The sequence below is a fragment of the Amia ocellicauda genome, chromosome 4 (assembly GCF_036373705.1).
Source record: "Amia ocellicauda isolate fAmiCal2 chromosome 4, fAmiCal2.hap1, whole genome shotgun sequence".
In the NCBI taxonomy this organism is placed as follows: Eukaryota; Metazoa; Chordata; class Actinopteri; order Amiiformes; family Amiidae; genus Amia; species Amia ocellicauda.
The window spans coordinates 37,014,766-37,040,233 of NC_089853.1; the positions used below are offsets into that span (position 1 = coordinate 37,014,766).

Below are 25,468 nucleotides of genomic sequence, written 5' to 3' on the forward strand. Positions count from 1 at the left end.
GGATCCAGCCAAATCCCTTCCTTTTCATAATATTGCTGAACGTAACGCTCTTTGTCCGCGTTGTCAGCACACCATGAGGGGTAGCCAGAGGCCTCCTGCAAACCTCATACACCTTACCGACTCTGTAACCTTTTTCCACCGCCTTGTCAAGCTCAACGCTACACCAGACATCGCTACATCGCTGTGCGGACAAGAGGGCATCTGATTTTCAGTTTCCACACATGTTCTACACAGAGGGAACATCAATTTTCCCGAGCACCTGTAAGGCAACACGGTCAAGAATAGACCTTGGGGCGGGTATACGGTCAATTTGATCAAGCCAAAGTAATGACTGATGTTGAGAAAGTCGCGATAAATAATGTTTGGATGTCCCAAGGGATAAATTTTAGTCTTGTTGACAAACGGGTACAAGCTAGTGAAGTCATAGTAATCTGCTCTCTCCCCTGACTTTACCTCATAATGTAAACAGATGGCGTTGGTCCGACCCCCAAATAATGCCTCCCGGGGTTCGAGACTTTCTGGAAAGTCAAAGGTTTCCATGAAGCCCCGCACCCCCTCATCCTGCTGCTTCAGGGCTGTCCACTTGTGTTCCCAAATCACCACCACATTCAAACTATAGGTGTTTTTTAACGTTTCAACTCGTTTCAATCGTAGTACATATGTTTTTGAGTTACAGGATTAAAGGTTTTTGGATCGAAACATTGCGGGCACCCGTGGAAAATACAACCGGCAAACTCGTAAGCGGTACGCACCCCAGCCACCTCGCTAAAACCATCTAAATGGTAGGGACCCATTTTGACTTCCCCGCGGTTTAAAGCGTGACTGATCATGATGTCATCCCGGGCAGTCAGGTATTCCAACCACTGTATGGAGACAGTCCGATTTTTTGTCCAGTCCGATAGTTGTCAGAAGTGGTGACAGCTATAGTATTTTTCTGCAAGATATTGGCTCGATACATTTTCATACAGAGAGATGCTATAGTCACACATTGTAAAGGGTCGAGCCCAGAGGTCTTGATAACCTCGGCTCGAAAACGTACACATGCTTCTTTAAGGATCACCACATCATTTTTGCAATAGGCAGCCATCTCCTCTCTGAAGTCAAAAACACCCCCCTTAACAACATTGTACCATTTAGAGAAATCTACCCGTTAATGAGACATCATGGTGTCAACCCCATAATAATAGGCGGACGGATAGGGCCCCCGATAATTTTGAGTGGCCTGAGTGTTGAAAAAATGAAAGAACCAACCTTTCTTCTGAGACGTGAAACCCAGAGCTTTAGGCAAAGCGCTCAATTTCATGGGTAGGAAATTCAGCGAATCTATGTACCTTTGGTTGAAAGTTTCATCGGTGACACACATTATCTTGCTCCCCTGAGCAATAATTTTAGGGGTCACCCCATTCTCCACCAGATACTTCATCAAAAGGTAAGAATCATAACCCTTAGCATTGTGTGCAATAAACGTGTAATTGAGGTATTTCAGACTACGGTATTTTATAAAGAAAGCACTGACACAATCCTCACCGCTGGTCGACCACTTGCCATCATGTCTATACAGTGTATATAATTAGCCACATGGACCCCTTTTTCCTGGCGACATTCAAAATCAAAAAAGACATACAGTTTATGCAGTGGCTCCTTTTTAACAGACTGAATAAAAAATTGGTGTTCGGCCTCTAGGGTTAGGTCTGCCTTACAGAGCTGACACCGCTGTTTCGAACATTTGTGAGTCTTGCCCTTATGAAACCGGTATTGGAAACAACATTTGGGGCAATATTTTGTTTGATCGCAGGCATTCAGTTCAACACCCTCGCTGTTAACCCTCGGCACCTTATGCTCAGAAAAACAGAACGCTAAGAGACAAATCCTTAAACAATCTTTACAGCGGATGGTGGGGGACAACACCTTATGACACTGGGGGCTGAAACAAACATTTCAGTAACCGGCGCATCGGTGTTTAAGCCTATCGTTGAACGCCGCATAACAGAAGGGGCAAACGTACGAACAACCCAAAAAAGCTATCAAACTCTTTATTCCAAAGTAATGACTATCATTAAGGAAGAGAAACAGCGTTTGTTCGTGGGGGTCAGAATGCATCTGAAATTTCACAAACACGTAATTTATTGCACACCGGTACCACACCACAATTTTTAAAGACAATTTCTCCTCAAACTTGAAGATGTCTGAAAAGGCAACCATCTGTTGGTCGGTCAATCCGACACTCTGATGAAGCAATAAGGCCTGTTGCAGAGCTTGGGGTTCCGGGGTGTCAGGCTTGAGCAGTTTTATTAAACTGTATGCAAAACAGATTTTGTTGTCCCCATCGGAGCTCACCACTGATCTGATCTTATTCCGGATTATGTCATTCTTCAAACATTTTGACGACTGTCTTCTACGAGCCCCTCCCTCAGGGTCACGCACCACATTTAGAACCAGGGTCAAACTTTCATCGGCTAAGATGGAAGCGTTACTCTGTAACAAGGCTTCAATTTTTGTCAAAAATTTCTCAACATCTAAGTTGGATCCCCTCAGCATTACAGACAGGTTGCTAAACAAATCATCACCCCTCAGTTCTAACAGGACAACATCTCGAGGTCTAACCCTATCAGCCACCCGCTCAATCATGCTTTGCAAGGCATCGTGTATGTCGACGAATATTTCAGCATAATTATCGCAATTGAAAAGCTCTGTAAAATTAAAACGCTGCATAATATCTATAATCACTGGATCAACAAACCTCTTAGGATTGTCAACAGTTTGCCCAAAACCCTCACTACCTGTGTTCTCACGAGCCTGCCCTCTAACCCCATATCAGTATCACAACCCTCCACATCACCCCCACAACCCGCAAAGCCACCATTTTGACGAGTCTCATTTAAAGCCTGTAAAAGACCTTCAAAGATATCAAACCGGTCAAGATCCTGCTCTATAGCGCTGGCTGCTTCAGCAGAACCCCGGTGTTCTAATGGGCACAATTCATTTGTAACAGGGACAGAATTTGGACAGGGTATCGCATTCAAAGCATCAACCATTTCAAGTAAATCAGGGTGTATTGGGGGCCGGGGCTCAATAGGAGACATTGGCAGGGGTAGGTTATTTATATCATTAACAATTTGCAACAGGTCAGGATTCAGCGGCAATTCGACCAAATCAGGAGGGGGCAGAGTGTTTAACTCTATCGGGGGTAAGGGTCTGTTATTTAAATAATTTACCATTTGCAATAGTTCCGGGTTTATTGGATGGCTGGCTGAGTTCTCGACATGAATGGGTCCATTCTCTCTGGATGGTCTTTTTGGGGACTGAGCTCGGTCATAATCATTCGGATCGTGAGCTCTTTTACCATGTCCAGACATTTTTGTTTATTCATTCATTTATTTATTTTACACAACACCACATCCCACACTTTCGAGTCGTTTTACCGCTAATAAAACATTAATTTCGATCTATGGCGTTATTAACTGTATTAATAATAATGTTTTGACCCTCTATAGCCAGGCTTTGTGCATGTATAATCATTTTAGATTTTCTAGGATACCCAAAAACAACTCACGCACCACTTCTGGGATTATATCCGGGCCTTCGTCTATCGATGCAGGTCTATAGGGTTGATGATTCAGTAGATCTCCACCCATCGGCGGATACCGTCCGGGATTTGAAGGGGTCGAACATAGACTCGGGAGCGGAACTTGGGGGTAATCTGGCATAGGTGGGGGTACTGCTCCCGTATCTTGGATACAGGATCGATGGCGGGTTAAGTGACGATGAAATTGGACTGGCGTTGGGTGGTGTAGCAGCTCCGACTCGCGGTGGTCCAAACGGGTGTTGAGGACTCTCCAGGACCAGCTGTGGGGTACCTCTCGGCGCTCGGTAACGGGGTGGACTGAACGCGGTTGAAACCAGCCTGGTGTTGAGGGGTGAATCACCCCCGACTAGCGGCGGTCCAAGCTGGTGTTGCGGTGTCTCCAGGACCGGCCGGGGGGTACCTCTCGGTGATCGGTAATGGGTCGGACAGAACACGGTTAAATCCCGCCTGGCGTTGCCGGGTGAATCAGCCTCGGCTAGCGGTGATCCACGCTGGTGGGTAGGTGACTCCAGGTGTACCGGGGATGCGGTGATCCACGATGGTGGGGAGGTGTCTCCGGGTGTATTGGCGGATGCGGTGATACACGCTGGTGGGGAGGTGTCTCTGGGTGTATCGGTGGGGTTCCTCTCAGCGATCTTGTCGGCGTCGGGGTTTGCCCCCAGTTAGATGGAGTAACCACACCCAAAAGATCATCGACGAAATTACTGTCCCATGAGTCTTGGGATGGGAGAAAAAAAAAAAATCTTTTATAGATCTTTAAACATTAAGGCAACAGAAACAGCCAAACTCTTAATTTAAATCAAATTATTTAAACGTTATGCTAGGGTCATTTTAGACCTTTGAAAATTAGCCTTAGGAACAAACAAAACACATTGATGCTATTAATTACAAACAATAGACATACAACCACTTAATAAAATACAGCTCGCTATAAAACTTATGAACCATGTAAAAACTGAATAAAATACAAACCGTAAATAAAGTCATAATAAACGATTCTTTAAAATGGTAATATTAATATTATCATAACACAGGCTTATAGACCACTAACAACATTTCGCTTTTAAACTAACCTTCCAAGTTTAAACGTCATCTGACACTGGAGATTCCTGGTTCGGGAGCGTTCTCACCATCTAAAAAAATAATAATAACACATATAAAACTTAAAAGAAAAAAATGAACACATGTAGTCATCCAAACACTTTAAAATACAATCACAAACATCTCTATACATCTTAAACTATCAAAATAACGGTAGATATTACAAACAACTTACTAAAACATCTGTGATGGTAAGCTTAACTTCACAACCAACTGAGAGGTATATACACCAGACTTTTTAGGGAACCTGCTTTATCTTTTAAGTCTAAAGACAGAGCCTAGGATGTTTAGCATTTTAAAATAATCATTTCAACAACAGCTTTATCTAAGCCTCTGGATGTTTAAAATGACTTCCTGGTCCAGCCCAGCATTCATTTTAAACTCAGACTTCATGTTATGCGTTTCGTGAGAGAGGGAGAGCGAAAGACAGCTAAAATAAATTTAAAAAAACTTTCCCCCTAAGCACTTTACTTAAGAGGGCTAGAGTAATTTAATGAGTTCTAAAGTTTAAGAATGTAAGAAAATAATGTGGTATATCGTAACATTTGTAATTCAGGATAAGGGACTGTTAAGAAATTGAACAATATCTTAATTTTAAATCTTATGAACTTTTAAGACAGTTAGAAGGCCTTTACTAGAAGGTGTTTAACTAAAAAAGAATGAATTCACTACAAGATAGAGAGAGAGAGAGAGAGAGAGAGAGAGAGAGAGAGAGAGATAACTATTACTGAAACAATGGAGTTATTCTAACTTAATAGGGGGGTCACAACCACCAGGACCTGAAACATTCACACTCTGAACATTCACACTCTCCGGCAAGAACAAAGGCCTGCAGAACTAATCAACGTGGGTGGAGGGAGGGGGGCTAGGGGCAAGAGAAGGACAGTAGGAGAAGGGGGGTCATCGGGGTCATCGTGGGGGGTTAGGGCGCTATGGGTGCACACTTCCGTCTGGATATGACGTAGGTATAATAAACAAGTGACGTAACATGCCATAAAATATCTGGAAACGCCTATGGAGCCCCCCATTCTACTAAGGCTAAAGCATAGAATTGAGATTGGATACAAGAATGTTGTTTTACACACTAATAAAATGTATACTACTATGGGGTTTGCACTTGTTGAAATAATAGGATTAAACTGTAAATGTTTATGATTAAATGCAAAAATATCTTTATTAAAAAATGGCTACTTTTTTTTTTTTTTCACCAAGTCTTTTTAAAATGTGGCATTCCTGCAGAAGCACAAATAAAGTTATATGATAAGTCTGGGACTGAAGTTGATGAGGAGGTTTTTAGTGACACAAATAATGGAGTCTCTTCATTATGGACTACAACAATGGTGTTATAAAGAGGTAGCAATATATTGTAACTCATGAATCTGTTAAGGCTGTGAGTTTCTGATTATATAATAAAACATAAGCTATATTTAAATATATAATATTAGTTTATCTTTCTGTAGCACTTATGTCCACTAAGACCACACTATTTATGCTACTGGACCAGTTCTAGGTTCAACTGGAGTGGGTTAACAGTATAAATTCAAACCAAAGACCAGATACTTTAAATACAAAAGCCGGCACTTTACTGAAGTTAAACAAAAACAATATATGCAATAGTTATTCAAACCAATGAACACTCCTGCAGGTTACAGAAAGGTAAGTAACACTCACTTTCCCTTTTTTCAAACTCTTTCACCTAGGTTAGAAATAGATTAGTTCATCTGGTCACTGGTTGCTAGTTCTATATCTGTTTTAGGCCACTCCTGGCTGGTTCGCCAATTTGTAGCACTTGTATCCACTAATACCACACTATTTATGCTACTGGACCAGTTCTAGGTTCAACTGGAGTGGGGTTAACAGTATAAAATCAAACCAAAAACCACATACTTTAAATACAAATAAATACAATTGCCAGCACTTTTTCAAACCAAATGAACAATCCTGCAGGTAACAGAAAGGTAAGTAAGACTCACTTTACCTTTTTTTCCGGACTCTTTCACCTAGGTTAGAAATAGATTAGTTCAGAAAATCTATTTTGTCTATTATGTTGTTTGCAAGCAACTATCTTATTTTAGGTTAATAGGTTGTTCGTATTTTGGTTTTGTTATTTTCTTGGGTCGACCCTTTTTTCATTCCCTTCCTTTCACAGGCAAGACAACAAGTTCAGAGTTTCCAAGTTAAAGTGAAACACTGTCATAACAGAAGACAGTATAAAACATATGACACTTCAATTCAGTTCAGGTTCAGTTCCAGGTATGTATTCCAATTCAGTTCAATTCAAAACTGCCAACACTCCTACTGCTCTGGCAGCGAGTTTATCGACAGTCCAACCGTGCGCAGCGGATCCTCTCACTGGCGCGATTAAGGCCAGTTCTTGTCTTTACAACGCAGTCCATGGGGTTGGCTCACCATCTTGTATGTCGTGTGCATGTGTCTTCTCCCTGCACACCATGAACCAATTTCCAACAGGAACAAAAACATGACCTGTACAACAGGTCATAAAGGAAATAAATCACTCTATCAAAATAAATATATGGTTGTCATGAATCGCTAACCAGGGAGGTATTATTTTCCAATTTCTAAATCAACTCTTCATAAAAGTATTTGCTAATCCTCTGCTCCTCTCCTCCACTCTCAGATCTGTTATGAGCTTCCCTATGTTACCTAGGGGCAACCAATCTCTTAAAAGGGAAACATCATTACAATTTCTTAAAGGCATATTTTCAACTGTTCTCATTAAATTATTGTAAGACCATTATAACTGACTGTTAATTAATTAAATGCATACATTTTAACTAATTAAACTTATTTGTGCATTTTAATTAATTATTTACACCTATTCATGTCATATTTTAATGTGGGTTACATTGCGAGCTCCCTCACACTTGCAGCACCTCAACCAGATGACACCACACCACCAGCAACAGCAACGTAGGATCTCCTGGTTCCAACCCGACTGAAGACAGCCCCCTCGAAACTGAAACAGTACGCCGGGGGCCCAGCAAAGGTGAGCGCCAAGTTTTGTTATTGTATTACTAGGCCACTGGGACTGTAGTCAGTACAGTAGCCATCTTCTTTGTGATTGAGCAGGATCTCAGCAGGATCCCCCTTACAAAAAAGTACCATGGGATTACCATGGAAAATGTACCATGGTACTTCTAACGTAAATTGGACAGCTGAAATACCATGGTACAAAGTACAGTTGAAATACCATGGTATTTCTGGTGTCCAATTTACATTAGAAGTACCATGGTACTTCAACTATACTTTGTACTATGGTACTTCTAATGTAAATTGGTGAAATACCATGGTACAAAGTACAGTTGAAGTACCATGGTACAATTGGTAGCTCCATGCTACAAAATACATTTGGGATTTCCATGGTATACAATGAGTACAATGTACAATGAGACTAGCATGGTACAAAGTACCAGGAAATTACTATAAAACGACCATGAATCAAAATATGATGGCATGTTATATTAGACCATATAGACAACATAATGTACAATATAAATACACAGTGTTGGACCTTGATCATCTTTATTCAGCAATGTGGCTCAAAAACAACAACAATCAAGAACAATATTAAACACACACCATTTTATTTTGTATTTTTTGTACACATCCAGTCAATACATCTATACCATTCTAAACATGTTAATTCATAACCTTCTTTAAATTTATTGAAAACCATTACTAGATGAAATCAATAGATTAGATACATAATATAGATAGATACATATATAGACACCTAGACAGATTATAAATGGATACAAAATAATAGTCAACTGCAATATCATACATACCACAACCCCTCTCACATATTTTCACAATAATTAAATGAATCCCTTATATCCAGTCAATGTACATAACGGTATTATAAATCTAAATTATGCATGTTTATTTGTTTTTTGATTCACAACGATGCATCAGCTTCTCCTCATTGCTTAATTCCTGCCTAATAGCCCTCTTCACCTCGGCTTCTGGGCAACTCATCTTCTTTGTGACATATGCTAAAAAATACATTGAATGTTTAAAATTGAGAACAGTGGTAAAAGTAAGACAATACTCTCTCTTTCTGATTTATTTAGAAATTATATATACATATATAACCATTCAGTTAGAAGAAGCAATTGGGACAAACAAATAAGCACAGTTGTAAAATTGGTTGGGCGAAGGTTGCCCCAATTGTTTCTTCAAACTTGTCTATTTTAATTTCAAACATTTATTTTAAAACTTCTATATTGCAGTGTCCCCTTGTTCTGTTTCCAATATGTTTTCGTATGGGCTCAAAATGTATTTTTTCAGAACTACATATTCCATCATCCTCCTGCATGTGAGTCCATACGTAGACCTCTTGCAAGATTTTCCAGTAATGACAGGGTGATGAATATGATGAAGTTAAAGAAAGTTTAACATGTGATTTATGCAATAATTATGGTAATTGTTTAGTGTATTTGACAACAAGGTGTATGTATTGGAGGGTGGGGGTAAAGGAATAAACAAAATAGATACTTATTAGAAAAATGATCTGAAACTCCCAAATAATGGTATTAACGACCTCTTCATTGAGTTTTTCTTTCTGGGGTTTGTTGTCTTTGGCGGTATGGCTGGATGCTCCTGTTAGTGAACAGCTTTCCAGAACCTCCCGGGGAACCAGAGATTATTGGTTGTTTTGTGGCAGCATCTTTGTAATTTTGCGGTTTGTATAGTAATGCCAGGTGAAAGCTGTGTCATTTCCTGAAACAACATATACATTTGCTGAAATATGAGAAATAATGTATTATAAAATATTAGCAACATCCAGATATTTCATATACTATTGTTGCTGTGTTATTATTAGTTCTTATAATATTATAAAGTACGTACAGTATGTAACAATATTATGTTTTTCACACTGAAATGCATTTCTATTATTTGGGTAGCATAATATAAACATGTAACCAAAGGTTAAACATTATTATTATTTATTTATTGGCAGACGCCCTTATCCAGGGCACATTAACTAGAGAACACATTGTGATATAATTTAAGTAGAAAACACAATTAAAAGAAAAATCAAGCAGAATAGAAACCCTCTTGAATGGTACAGTGGGGTATTATTATTACACTTAGTTTTGCAATAGCTATAATTTGACAATCATGGTATTGTATCACTAGAAATAACAACTGCCCCCCCCCCCCCCCACACACACACACACACACACACACACACATACACATAGTTATAAATAAATATTTCAACAATAATGTACAATTAGGTTAAGAATACTAACTGTTTTTATCTAAAACCAAACTTAAAACAATTTGTGCACTTACTTTCCATTAGAGCAATTGAGTTTGTCAGCCTTGCTACTTTGATTTGTAGTTCACATTTTTTTCTTTTTCAGGTGTACATTTTCAAGTTTCAGGATGTGAAGTTTATTGTTTTTTAACTGTTTTTTCCCTACTTGACCAGGAAAATCACAATCACTCTGTAACAAGGGTAATTAATTCAGGTTATTATTACATCCAACTCCATTTAATAAGGTTTTTCAACTAAATATATTACACAATTTATAGATTTAAGAGTTACATTTATATCAAAACATTGACACACCCGCACAAATGATAAACCTGTACTTAGTATCGCTTTCCTTTTTGAACAGAAACTCACAAGTTTTGGGGCTAAGTATAGGAAATATAATGCAAATTAAAGTTTCTATGAAGTGGTAGATGGAATACAGGGATAATCCAGCTCTTGCCATTTGACTTGAAATACATCTTGATCTTGATCATTGTTATTTGTTAACATGTTATTTCTAATTTCACATTTTTTTAATAAAACAGTATAATTACAGTTTGACAGAGCAACAATCTTACCTCTTCGAGATCTTCACTGGATGAACTGCATGTCACATTTTGAGACCAAATTGTTTGCTGCAGCTGCTTTACTCTGTGCTCAACCACATGTTGTTTTATTTTTTTTTAATGGCAGTCTTGCATTCTGGAAAATTATGTGGAAAACAAATATCATTAATAATGTGGAGAAAAAAATGTGTGGGTTTTACAGTAGGAATTACCCATAACATATGTGAAGATGGCACTTATTCATCTTTAACCAGTACAGTTTTTTTTTTCTTATGAGATTAAAATTGTACTTCATTTCTCAACTCAGTTAATAGAGTCTTGAACTATAACATTAACTGGATCATTCAATTTATGAACAAAATCTGCACAATAATACCATAGATCATAAGCGCCGACTTTGCGGGGGCTCAGGGGAATTTTGAAGAGTTTTACATACCGGAGAACCCCCCCCCCTACTCTTACCGGAGAACCCCCCCCTTTTACGGAGAAAACCCCGTCAGCACCCAGGGCTTAGTAAGTAACTCGCCCCCCTGGGAATGTCAAAACTCGGCGCCTATGCCGTAGATACAACTGTATTACCTCAGTGTCGGAATGTGAGTCTGCCTCATTGGGGTATAGCTTTTCTTTTCTTTTCCTTTCTTTTCTATTTTGTATTGATGTTTTCTCTTCTTTTTCTAATGTTTTAAGTAGGTCTTCAAGGTCATCTTTGATTTCTAAACAGAAATAAAAAAATTATAAATATACAAAACTAAGCAAAAATGTAGATACGTCTGTCAAATACACATTAATAATAATGATAATAGTAATACAATCTGTAATTAATAAGTAATCCTAATGTACAATATATTTTAAATATATGCCTATATAATTAGAGACAGAAAGAAAAACAAAAATAGAGATTAGGCCTACTTGAAAATATAATAATTTTCGCAGGGCATTCTGTCCATTTGCATTTTGTTTTGTGCGAAAGTCCTCCTACTGGCCATGAAACAATAACTTCTTTGGTTAAATCAAAAACCTTTAGAAAACCTGGATTTTTGATCCACCCCGACAGGCCTATTCCCACAGTTGGGTGGGGCTTGTCATTGAAGAAGTCAAACAGCGCGTATTCCCTAGAAAGAAAAATGAAAGATTTTATTTTTAAAAAAAGGTTGCGATTAGATTAATTGGAAACTTTACGTATAAAATGTAATTATGTTTAACAAAATTAAAAACTTAATCAAAACATTTAGTTATACATAAACTGAGATTATTTCACTTACCTCACAATTTTAACCTCTCTGCCCCCTCATGAGCGCTCTCCATGACAACCTGGAAACGGCGAGGTCAGTCTTTCTTGGGCATGCGCATTACATACCACTCGGGGGTCAGTGATGCACGCAACGTCTAAATACTAATGAACTTATAGTGTGTCTAAATGTTTATTATTATTAGTAGAATTGTGTTATATGTTCCTATGTTGCTAAAACTGTTTAAGTAAGTTGTCATGTTTTAATACTTTTAAAATACAGTTCACTGTGGTACAAGCTTTGAATGCACCTGTCAATTGCATTCTTCTCATATATGTAAGACAATGGGGGAAATGCAGTTCTGAAGCTCCTACACTCACTTCATGTGTAACCATCTTCAACAGAGTAGACTGACATTTAAAAGTATAAGAAAGTGACCAGAATGTAAAAAATAAATAAAAAATGTACACACCTTACTCATACATCTGTAACAATCCAATGGAACATGTATACAAAAAAGTATAATTAAAAACCCTTAGTTATCCTTATAAGTAACATGAATAACATGGGAACATGATTTACCATTCATGTACCAGCCATGTACTACACTCTATATTGTACCATGCATGTACCATCCATCTAATATACTGTACCATGCATGTACTACACAGTACTATACTGTACCATGCATGTACCGTCCATGTAATATAATGTACCATGCATGTACCACACAGTACCATACTGTACCATGCAGCACGCGTGGATATGCTGATACCAAACAAACATGAGAAGGACCGATATTCTGAGGGAGCCACTGCAAGTCTCATTCGAGGTTCAATAGACTTGCACTAGTTGGTCATTCTATGATGCAGCTATGGTTCCAGGAGCTCAACCATGTATTCAAAAGTATTGTGCGTCGGAAATGGGCTTGCCACTGATTGTCGAAGTTGGGCAAAACGTTGGTCTAAAATATCGGTCTCCTCTCCTGGACCCATGTGCTTCTACTGCGTGTCGACCCCAAGGTTACAACCTCAGACATGTATCTGTAGACTGCCGTGGATCATAAGTGCAGATAAGGTGCAGTCCTCCGATGGCTTCGTATTGCAGCCTTCGTTTTACCAGCCCACGCATTTTGATTGCAGACTAAACATCCATTGCATTTCGATCACTTTGAAAAAGTGACAAAGCAGCAAACACACTTCTTCCATCTCGCACGACATCTTAGTGTAAACAACGGAAGCATGAAAAATGTTACATTCGTTGATGCATATCCCCTGTTGCCGGCAATCTCTGGTTTCTGTGTGAATGCATCCTTGTTGGCAATTTTCCGGCATTCAAGCCCAGTGCAAATGGGGGGGAATGGGAAAAAAGCAGGAAAACGTTGCAACAATTTGCCAGCATTTCAGTGTGAATGGGGCTTTATGCCCTCCGCTTACAATAGTAAGGCCGGCTGCTCTACTAGTGCAGCTAGGAGTGAGGCTGTATGTCTACTTGCACAATATATGGTGTGGGAAAATCAAGCATCTTGCGCCCTCCACGCATTAACGTGGCAGTGAACCCCTGATCCTGCATTAGCAGGGCCACAGACCCACTGAATAACACACAGCTGGCTAGTCGTGAGGGACATTCATGCTGCCTCTGCACAGCACCAGAGCAACAAGCTCAACTGAACAGTACAGAGCAGACAGCTCCAAAAAGTGAAAAGCGCTGTTTACAATATGGATGAAGATAAAGTTAAAACAGAAACCGCAGGAAGTGCACAGTGCTGCTGTCTGAGGATATAACTATAGACGCATCACAGAGGCTGCTTTTGATCCATACGATTGGATACTAATGCATACGATTTACTTCCCGGCATGCATTTCGTTTAGGCCGGCTTTTCGCCCGCATATGTGAACGCACTTAGGCCTCCTAAAAGCGCAAGTGTGAACAGGGTGTCTGAAAAAAGCCGGCCTAAATTTGAGGTGGCCCAGGGCTGGCCTAATAAATGTGAACGGGGTCTAGGAGTGAGGCCACACCAGCTCCACAATGTCGTACAAACAAATTATATACACCGCGGGGTGTAGGAGCCAGCTCTTGCGCCACACACAGAACACAAGAGCAGTTGACACCTGCTAATTAGCACAGCAAACGCAGGGCAATGACAGCTCTACCGTGTTAACAAATTAACTATATACACAGCAGAACAGCTCGAGTGCCATCAGCTGGGAACAGCTGCAGTGACGCTCCAGTCTACTAGCAACTAGGACAGAGCCACAGTCCTGCTGTTTACACTAGGGCTGCAACAAACGACTATTTTGATAATCGATTAATCGGATACAAATAATTATAATAAGTATTTTATTAAAGTTATGAGTTTTTCCTCATCTTGTGTAATGCTCTCTTTAAAACAAATTGAGATGGCAGTTATAAAACCAATAGAAAACATATGTGCACAAAATAAAGGGCTTTATTGTATATAGTGAATATATTAACAGGTATATTTACATTGATCTAAAAACACAAAGTTCTTTTACTCTTCACTTTGAAAGGTGCTAAACTCTTTTGATAAATAATGAAAAATAAAGTAAACATTAAATTCAGTGTTTACAGGCTTTTCTACATCAAATAGCTTCCACGGCAGTCCAATACCGAACTGTGGAGATAGATGTTTTTTTCCTGAAATGAGAGACGATACGAGCATGCATAGTAGAACAATATGTATACTTACATTAACACACTGGATGATGCATACGATCACAACTTCAGTGAAAAGAGAGAAACACGAGTGTGTTCATCTTCCCTTTCCCACCTCGCACACTGACTGTGAAACGAGCTCAATTGGATCTGATTTCATGTGCATTAAAAATGACCTCGGACAATGAAATACGAGAGGAAGATGTGGACTGGTGGAAAAGCTCATCATCTGCGTGTTTAACCACGAATATAACTATACAACAGAGCAAATAAATATTTTAATAGTAAAATAGAATTTTAAATAAATAGTTTAATGTTGAAACATGCACTCTGCTTTTGTGTCTTTATGGTGAGGTGTAGTTTATGTGCGATATTTTTAATATATTTCGTAAAAATGCTAATTATTTCTTCAGCAGCCCCATTGCAAACTCAAAACAAAACTTCTTGCTTACTTTTTACTGTGTTTGTTTTGACTCTTGCTCGTGGGTATAATAAGATTGTGTTATAAATAAAATGTATAATATGAACATTAATAATAATGTAGTTGAGGAGGTAGAGAAACAGCTGTAGCTTGTTTGACACATACCAGTTCAAGAAACGGAAAGGCTGTGTACTTAGTGCTGTTTTAACGGATCCAAAGTGTCATGTCGTTGACGGACATCTTTTCAGATGTCAGACTATAAATGCCGGACCAGCTGACCTCTTCCTCCCCCGTCATCACAGCTCCGTGTGGTTTCTCTTCAGGTGCTCCTGCGTCATTGCGCTCCCGCCCTGTGTGGGTTCAGCTCTGCACATGTTGCAGCAAACTGTCTTCTGTGCTGTGTTCAGTGTGAAGTGCTCCCACACTTTACAAGACTGTCACGGCCATTGGACCTTTTTTGTTTGTTTTTTATTTTTTCCTTTTTAATTGTTTCTTTATTTTGTCCAATGCATTTTCAGTTATTTGCAATGTATTTGACTTTATGTTGGTGAGCAGTTTTGCTTTAATCACGTTTGTTTTGTTGTTTTGTGCACATGTTTATTTAAAGTTAAGTTTTTTTTGTTTTTGATTTTGTTAAATCACATACATTTTAAAAATGTTAAGTGATTTTAAGAATTGATTTTAAAAGTTTTTAATCATAAGTATTAAAAATTGAATTGTTTTTATATATGTAATGTAAAATACTACATACAATAAAACAGTATTTCCACGGGTGTAGCTGCAGCCGGCTCCATCTTTACAGTTTTTTTTTTTGGTAGCTGCGCCCCGGTAGACCCAACTAATCGACGATGAAATTCATTGCCAGCGATTTATAATAATCGACGTAATTGATTTCATCGATTAGTTGTTGCAGCCCTCTTTTACACATCATATATACACAAAGTGGGATATAGGCAAGACGCACGCACCACAGCAACACAATGCAATAATAAACAAACTATGTACAGGGCGGCCTCGAAAGGCAACATACCTGGAGGCCGCATGACAGATCCTGGGAACACATTGGCAGGGCTGTCAACAAGGCATAGTCTGGTAGGAAGGGAAAACACAGTTCAGTATAGCTCCATCCAGGATATGCTAACAGTGGCAGACTGGGAAGTTAAATCAGGAGCCAGAGCCCGTAGGCTACTGGGGCTCGAATGAAGCAAACACTGAGTTCCCAATAGAAGGGACCGAGCCCATCATGTCCAACCTGTAGAACCGTACAGATGTGAGCGGCGAAGCTGCAGCCGCACAAATGTCTTTCACAAATGCCAAAAGGGACCACAATGTGGCAATGCCTCAAGTCCACTGGACCACCAGGTGTCCAGGCACCAGGGTCCCAGTGGACTCGTAGGCCATGGTAATAGTGGCGACAATCCAATGAGAGAGGAGCTGCTTTGAAAGCGCCTGGCCCTGTGTCCACGCTCCATAAGACACAAACAGTTGGTCTGAGTGCCGAATGTCCTTAGTACGTTCCAAATACGATACAATACAATACGATTCCTTTATTGTCACTCAACCATATACACAAGTGCAACAGTGGGTGAAAATCTTGGGTGCAGTTCCAAGCAACATAGCAGAATGACAGTTTCCCTAAATATCTGGATTACACTATTACACATCTGTTACACAACACATTATACAATATACAACTAATTTACAATATACAGTATTCACAAATTAAGGAGACTGTATACAATAAAAATACACTGTACCACCCCCCCACCATATAATCAATAGAAATAAATATAAAGTGTCATGTTGACATTCAACTGTCGATTGATAGTCAGTTGCTAATATGTTATTACAAAAGTAAAAAATGTAAGTGTAGTCTGAGGCTGAAAAAATACGATGCAGATATATATCGTGAGCAATCAGAGTCTAATTGTTTGGGGGAAGAAACTATCATATTGTCGGCTGGTACGTGTCCTGATGCTGCGATACCGCCTACACGATGGTAGCAGTGAGAGCAGCCCATGGCCTGGGTGGCTGGAGTCTCTGATGATCCTCCAAGCTTTTTTCACACAACGCCTGGTATAGATGTCCTGGAGGGAGGGAAGCTCCCCTACGATGATGTGTCTGGCAGTTCACACCACCCTTTCCAGGGCTTTTCAATTGAGGGTGGTGCTGTTGCCCAGGAATGATGCAGCTGGTCAGGATGCTCTCTACGGTGCTGGTATAAAACCATATGAGGATGTAGCGGTTCATTCCAAACTTCCTCAGCCGTCTCAAGAAGAAGAGATGGTGGTGTGCTTTCTTCACAATGGCCTTGTGGAACCAAGGAACTTGAAACTACTGATCCTACTGGTGCTCCATTGATGGTGATGGGTCTGTGTTCTCTGTATTTTCTCCTGAAGTCCACCACAACCTCCTTGGTTTTACTGACATTGAGGGAGAGGTTATGTTCCTTACACCAGCGTGTCAGAATGTGCACCTCCTCTCTATAGGCGATTTCATCCTTACCAGTGATCAGACCTACCACTGTCATATCATCAGCAAATGTAATGATGGCATTGGAACTATGTGTTGCAACACAATCGTGTGTGTACAAGGAATACAGGAGTGGGCTGAGAACACGGCCCTGAGGGCTCCAGTGTTTAAGGTCACTGGTGAGGAGGTGTTGCTGCCCATTCTAACCACCTGGCTTCTGTTTGTCAGGAAGTCCAGGATCCAGCTGCACAGCAAGCTGCTTAAGCCCAGAGCCCAGAGTTTCACATCAAGCTTGGAGGGCACAATGGTGTTGAATACTGAGCTGTAATCTACAACCAGCATTCTCACATATGTGTTCTTTTTTCCCAGGTGTGAAAGGGCAATGTGTAATGTAAAAGCATCAGTGGAGTGGTTGTTGCGGTAAGCAAACTGCAGTGAGTCCAATGAGGCAGGCAGCACAGAGTAGATATAGTCTCTGATTCCCCAATATATCAATATAAAAAATATAAATACAATTAAAATGTGCTATGCTACCACGCACCGCCATCCGAAATTATCATTAGCAAATGTAATCATAATCATAACTAAACTTAACAAATTGCCATTATTATTACTGCCGGTTCTAGTATTACGGTGTACTGCAGTTCTGCGTGTGGTTTGTCCAAGTGGTGTTGCCGTACCCCAGCAGGAGCCATTGCTCAACTGCTGTGGGTAGGAACCATCAATGTCAAATACTGTACTGTCTCTCTATTTCATTACTTTCAAATGTATTAAAAAGTGAAAAACTAGGCTGCGTCCCACAAACAAAGAGTGTGCACTAGAGTGAGGAGGTTGGCTGTAGGGTGAAGCTAAATGTGATCAATGGGACACACTTCAGCGTCAGCATTCAGCACCTTTACCTTAGACCGAAAAAGTACCTAAGCAGTCTTTTCAAGTCATCTGTCTCTGTGTTTAATTAAAATAATAATAATAATAATAATTAGGAGGTGATATTAACGAACAAGTTATTTCCAAGTTTTATAGGCTACTGCTTCAGTAATGAATTAATTGGTGCCGAAACGTTTTTTGGCTGAACATTCTAATCATATATTTAAATCATGATTATGTAATAATTTTATATTATCTATGTATTATAATTTCCTTGACATAATTTAACAATATCTACTGTTATAGCTAGCATTACATTACATTTATTATATGCACTGCCGCTGCCATATTTTCCCAATTGACTTGTCTCTGCCTTTAACACACAGATTTCTAGGACTTCAGCGTTAAAACACTTCCGTATGAGTGCACTGTTTTGTTCACTCCACCGAAGGGAGCACTGAAGGACAAACAGCTCGATTAGGCTCCTTCACTCGCTCCCTAAGGGATTGGGACAGTCCTTAAGATGGCCACCCTAGTACTTCTGCTTCCGAAAACAGGCCAATTTGCGAGTGCTAATCAATCAACCATCACTAACGTTAGCTGTCATAGCTAAGTTACCTGGAAAGTTAATTAGCCACACATTCACCAGCGACCAACAATGGTGCTCACGGGCGTATGCAACTAACGCCATTGTCTTTATTACGTTATATTTGTCAGAAAGCCCACGTGAAGTCTGAGTAAAGTGTCAATCATTTATGTTGCGCTGCTTATGTAATTGATGTAGACAGCAGTAGCTTTCATTTATTGCATATTCATATAGTATTCTGTATAGCTATGCTTGCTTATGATAGATAGCATTATTAGTGTTTGTTTGATTAAAGTGCAAGCAGTTTTATTACAGTCAGCTTTCATTCACAGTGAGTATCATCGTGAGCAAGAGGACGTTTTTGGGCAGCCTCAGAAAAGAAGAAAAGTAAGTTGAGAACAGTGAGAAAATGAGTACCAGTCAGATGATAGAAGTATACAGTAGTACAAGAGATGACTTTGAAAAAGACTGAATTGCAATCTTGGACACAAACGTGGAATTGTCTGTTTCTATTTCGAAGACAGTGGATATGTGTGCTACTGTTGTTGCGCAATTGCAAGCATTGGGTGTATGGCAAGCCAAATTGTCATTTAGAGATATCTCAAAATACAATTCAATATGTCTTAAATTGAATTTGCGATATCTCAAATGAACTCTATTTGAAAATATCTCAAATTGAATTTGCGATATCTCAAATGCAATTCGAGATATCTCAAATGCAATTCGAGATATCTCAAATTGACTTCCTGTCTAATTTGAGATATCTCAAATTGAATTTATTTCAGCTCAAAAACTGCATGACAGAATTCAGAGTTACAATTATAGATACTTGGAAAGAAGAAATCGTCCATCGGGAGTTAAATTAGATGACAGCAGTGATGATTTAGGTATAAATGCTATTCAGTCATGGTGTTTACTTCATAATGTTCTTCTCATTTTTGGTGATCTTGTAGACAGAAGTGACAAATACTGGCAACTGCTTCTGCTGTTAATACAAATTGTGAATATTGTGTTCTCTCCAATCTTAACAGAAGGTATTACGGTTTATTTGAAACATCTCATTGCAGAACAGCATAAATTGAACCTCGAGAAGGTCTGTTGACAGGAGCAGCATTACACAAGTCTTTGAGTGTGGCGCCATGAAAGAGAGCCAACAACCTGGCCTGTCCCCTGGTAGAGTGTGCTGAGATGTGTTTAGGCATAGGAACTTTAGCGCTGAAGAGACGTTATTAATGTTTTATATAAACTGTATTATGTTTTATATTAATAATAATATGCAGACCAAGCAAAGTAAATGTATTATGGTAGCAACAACCATTTTGCAAGTTGTTCAGGGCATACCCTCTAGACATTCCTGTCAATAATAGAAAGGATCAAACTGCAGAGAGAGAGAGGGCCCACAGCTGTTTGTTAAAAGTCTGTTTGTGGACTTAATCGTTTTTCCAGATAGGCAGGAACTGTTTTTGTTAATGAGCGATTGACAGTTGTTAAATGACAACCATGGGATCAGACCTTTCCTAGTATATCAAAGGAAGACATCTGTTCCTTGGATTACATTATTTGTCATTTAGCAGACACTCTTATCCAGGGCGACTTACATTTGTACCCATTTATACAGCTGGGCATTTTACTGGAGCAATCTAAGTGAAGTACCTTGCTCAAGGGTACAACAGCACTGCCCCACGCGAGATTTGAACCCACAACTTACCAGTTAAGAGTTCAGAGCCCTAACCACTACTTCACAATGCTGGATCCCACACCTCTTCCAAGGAAGACTACCATGAACATTACAAGGGTCAGAAATCTGACCTCAAGATAACACTCTGGCAAACCCCCAGTGACAGACCCTGGCCACAGACCCACATGCCCTGCAATGTATAAAAGGCTGTCCACTTCTGCTGTTCAGTAAGTCTCTGCTGAGGTAGAGTGCTTCCATGTCGGGGCCCTTCCAGGCCTGGCATGTTAAATAAATACATTTACCATCTATGCATCCAGACTGGGTTCTTCAAGCAGTCTCATAGGTGAGCCGGATCGCATCCACCACCCAGTGTGCCAGTCATTGTTTGGAAACAGTCCTCCCTCTGGTGGTAGAACCGTAGTAGTCAAACAGCTGATCAGATTTGCATCTGTGCGTAGTCCTCTGCATATAGCACTTCAAGGCCCGGACAGGGCAGAGTGTATGTAGTCTGTGGTCCTCATCCGATGTATGTGGCGGCGGATGGAAAGACTCCAGGACAATTGGTTGGTTTACATGGAACGCTGACACGACCTTAGGCAGGAAGGCCAGGTTCATCCTCAGAGTAACCCTGTCATTGTTTCCCGAGAAAATCAGACAGGTTCTATCATGGGGAGACATTATCAATCTTATCATGACATGCTGAAATAGCAGCCGATTTCCCCTCTTCTAGCACCTGTTGCAGGAAGCACAGGGTTATTGACATGGGGCATGACACCGGGTTCACTTGTCTGACCAGGCACCAGTTCTAGAAGGCTGACCATTCGTAAGTATATTGGGCCCTGGCTAATTGTAGCATTGCTACGACATTGTCAGGCAATCCCAAAGACATTAGGATGTGCCTTTCAGCGGCCAAACCCACAACTGCATCTGCACTGGATTGGGGTACCACAGTAGTCCCTCTGCTTGACTCAGCAAGTCCTGTCGAAGCAGGAGCTGCCATGGATCTGCACTGAGCATCTGCACTAGCATCGCGAACCACTAACTGTCTCGGCCATTGGGGGGCGATCAAGAGGACTTGGGCTCTGTCTTGGTGAATGCTCTCCAGTGTCAGTGGAAGAAGTGGCAGTAGTGGGACAGTGTACAGCTGTTCTTGTGGCCATGGGTGTGCAAAGGCGTCCACACCCAGGGGACCACCTCCTGTTTCCAGGGAGAACCACAGAGGGCAGTGTGTCGTTGCCCACAAGGCAAAGAGGTCGACTCGAGCTCGTCCCAGCCTTTCCCAGATCTGTTCCACCACTTGAGTATTCAGTCTCCACTCCGAGCTGTCTGGACCTCCCCGGGAGAGAATGTCTGCCGCTGTATTGAACACACCGGGCAGGTGAATTGCTTGTATTGACCGGAGATTGTCCTGCGCCCACAGGAGAAGTCTGCATGTCACATGCTGTAGTCTGGGGGAGCACAGGCCCCCCTGGTGGTTGATGTAAGCCACCACCAAAGTGTTGTCTGTACGAACTAGGACATGTCTGTCTGCCAGCACTGCTTGCAGCTCCTGTAAGTTGATGTGGGTGGACAACCAGAGACCGCTCCACATCCCTTTGACTCCCATCCCATTACAGACAGCGCCCCATCCCATGTTGGAGGCGTCTGTGGTGATGACTTCCCTTCTGTGCGGGTAGCCGACGGAGGAGCTGAGGCGCAGATTGTCTTGATTTTTCCACCAGGACAGCACCTGCCAGCATGTTAAGGTCACTGTCACAGGGTGGTGTTTGTCTCTCGCTGGATGTGCAAGAGTCTCAGGGGGAGAATATTCAAGGAGGCCGCCATCAGCCCCAACAGTTTTTGAATGTTGACCAAGCTTAAAAGAAAAATGAAACTCAACGGAGCTCTCGAAGAAAATTATAAAAATGACAAATCAGGTCTTCTTCAAAACAATAATAAGGTACACTATATAATTAACCCTTAATTAAATGGGATTAATGCAAAATTATAATTAATTCTTGTATAATTTCTTCTTTTCTGAGGAGATTTTCTTACTGGAAGCGTTCACAATAGAGAGCAACTCAAAGTGACCTTTAAAAAAAACAGTGAGAGCGCCCTCATACTCATTATGATACTTCTGTTTATATCTTGAAAATAAAATGAAAACTGGCACATGCAGACGGTTTCACAAGTTCTCTCCCTATATAAAATAATAATAATTTGTCACTGAAACGTTACTCATCTACACACAATCAATAGTACTTTACAAGTTAGCGGGAAAATACATTCTTATTCAACTAATTTCAACACGGTCAAATTAGAAATGAATTAACAATACATCATCAATACATATTACAAAGAGAGTCACAACTGTTTTTATCGTGTAGAATTGCATTTTAAATTTAAAAAAATAAAATAACAGACAGTGTGAAGCGTGACTTACCCTCAGTATTAACAAAAGGCAACTGAGGGATTACTGGGTAATTTCTACATGTGCTCCATTTTAAAGTCACACTTCAAATTAATGACCTCAGATTGCAATTGAAAGAACAACCACCTTACCAGAAACTTTGGTGAAATGAAAAAAAAACAAAAAACCACTTGTTACACCTTTGATAGGCTGACGCATACACTCACCTGAGTCAGTTCTTGAAGGGTTGGTTTACCGCTAAAGTAAACGTGTGGCGAAGGTGAAAAAGCAGTAAGACATGCGACCATAATCAGGTAGCTGCGTCAAACAGTTTTAAAACCTTTACTTTGTAAATACAGCACACTGTTACTTGGTGTTGCTGCATTTACGGAGCTAATGTGAATTCAGCCAACCCGAAGTACTGAACGAATCAAAGAGTCAAAAGAACCGGATCTTCGTACTGAACTGAGTTAAAAGAACCGGTTCTCTGAAAAGATCCGTAATTCCCATCACTACAAAACAAGCCGCATTCATAATTAATGCTCGCCTAAATTCATCAAGGGTTTTGCATTACACCAAATTCTATATCCGACTGGATCTATCAACAATAAAAGTAAAAATAACCCCCAAAATGTATGAAAAATTATACACTCAAAAAAACATATTCATAATAAACTGTATGCGCTGTGATGTAAACTTTAATTTGTATTTTATTCAATACAGAAAAAGTGTCTGAAATAGCGAATCGGTGTAAAACCCTGTCTATACCCCACTTTTTCAACCTCTGGACAATTTCACAGAAGGGTAAATACTAAATGTGTTCAATTTTAAAATGCTTTATGTATAATTATTTTATGTGATTATGAATGAGAAATTAATCTAGCATTTTAATTCCATGTAGCACATTAACGTCCTAATAATGAAGGAATAAGGGGAAAACACATTTAATTTTGTGTCAAACTATAAACAAATAAAAGGCTGGGTTAGCTTAGCATATTCGTATAGTTGTGTTTTCGCTTCTGCTTGTCTACATGTGATCTCTCGCGTGTGAGCACAGAGCCAGAAAGACTATTGAGGCTACTTTGCCTGCTTTTTCCCTATTGCTCTCCATTCATACTGACTTTGAAAGTGCTTTTGAAAATGCGTTGTGAGAGACACACGAACACCAAACAGATTGAGCAACCTGAGTGTTCTCAGCATTGAGGCTAGAAGGTAGAGGCCTGCATTTCAGCCCGAGCCCGACAGGCCCCGACTTATTGACGCCCCTCGGGCCGGGGGGCTTTGGGCCTGTTTTAGGCTCCTGCTCCTTTTTATATTTTAGACATTAATTAATTAAAATAAACTATGAGATGTTGATGATGGTAAAACAAACATATAAAGACGTTTTATAACCTATCACACTGACACGCATGACAGTCTGCTCACACACACACACACACACAGGTTTCCCACAGAGAGCTGCTACTGCGCCTGTGCAGACCAGCTCGCACAGTGTTTAGTGACCCCGCCAGCGGCAGCAGCAGAGTCTTCAGCGCAGCTGGAAGAGGACACAAGAAACAGGACTGGACTGAAACCTCCACTGTGGATGCTGTGCTTGTTCTCCACGATGCTCTGTAAAAGACTGTTCTTCTGGCTGTAGCCATGTTAAGACTAGGAGGCTGTCTTGTTTTAAGTTTGATTGGACTTTATTTTCATTAGTCTGTTGGAAAGTATTGGAAATAAGAATGGCCATGTTCTGTGGTGACGCCTTGATTTTTGAGGTCAGATAACCTGCGTGTTCATTCGTTTTTCCGCACGCCATTGCGAGCAGCAGAGCAGCCTGGTCAGCTCGTCAAAAATGCCTTTTTACTGTGGTGGTGATAATAAACATTTAAACTGACATTGTGTGATATGCTTGAACTGTTTTAAATCTATGGATTTTATTGTAGGCAAGTCAAGTATTGATTTGAGAGGCTAAATTGATCAAACGTGATCAACTCACTGTTGGCCGCTGTCCGCTTGGTCGTCACTTTAAAAAACAAAAACTTTAACAAAGAAAAAATGCTCCCAACATTTTTCTAAATTAACTTAATAAAGGAACATAAATAATTAGAACTACTTTGCCATTAAAAACAAAACTGAACTATTTTAATGGCTGCAACAGTAGTATAGGCTGTGTAATGTGAAAAAAAAAAAACCACGGGCTCCAGGCGGACTCGGGCCGAGATTGTGATCAGCTGTCGGGCCAGGGCCGGGCTGGGCCTAGATTTGAGGCCCGTGCAGGGCTTTACTAGAAGGCACTTGGACATGGACAAGTTTACCAAACTTTTTGCCACCCAGCACAAAAACTGTTGTATTCAGCTGTTTTAAAGGTGCAGTTTGAAATGTTGTTATTGAGCCATAGACCACAAGTGAGCACTCATGTATTTTTTATTTTTTTATCTTTTTTTATTGTTGGATTTGGGAACAATTAGAAATTAACACAATTCCATGACTTTAAGCATATGATCAGTTTCTCCAGCTTCACCCTCTGTTGGTGTTGCTCATTTGTTAATATCTTCAGCATTATTCACACAGTGTGAAATTGCAATGCTGTTATGACAGTTTATCAATTAAGCATTTACAATATAA

The 25,468-nt window shown here is 40.1% G+C and overlaps 1 long non-coding RNA gene across 2 annotated transcripts; it reads right to left on the bottom strand.

The window, feature by feature from the left end:
- Positions 1-10,014: 10,014 nt before the first annotated feature.
- Positions 10,015-12,582, bottom strand: LOC136748343 (uncharacterized). Of its 2 annotated transcripts, none has more exons than XR_010816579.1 (4): positions 11,570-12,582; positions 11,120-11,253; positions 10,553-10,676; positions 10,015-10,164 (listed from the first exon to the last, which is right to left on the bottom strand). It is a non-coding gene; the product is annotated as an uncharacterized LOC136748343 (long non-coding RNA). The 2 variants fall into 2 exon arrangements; XR_010816578.1 differs by having other exon boundaries at positions 11,450-12,582.
- Between the last annotated feature and the right edge of the window lie 12,886 nt (positions 12,583-25,468).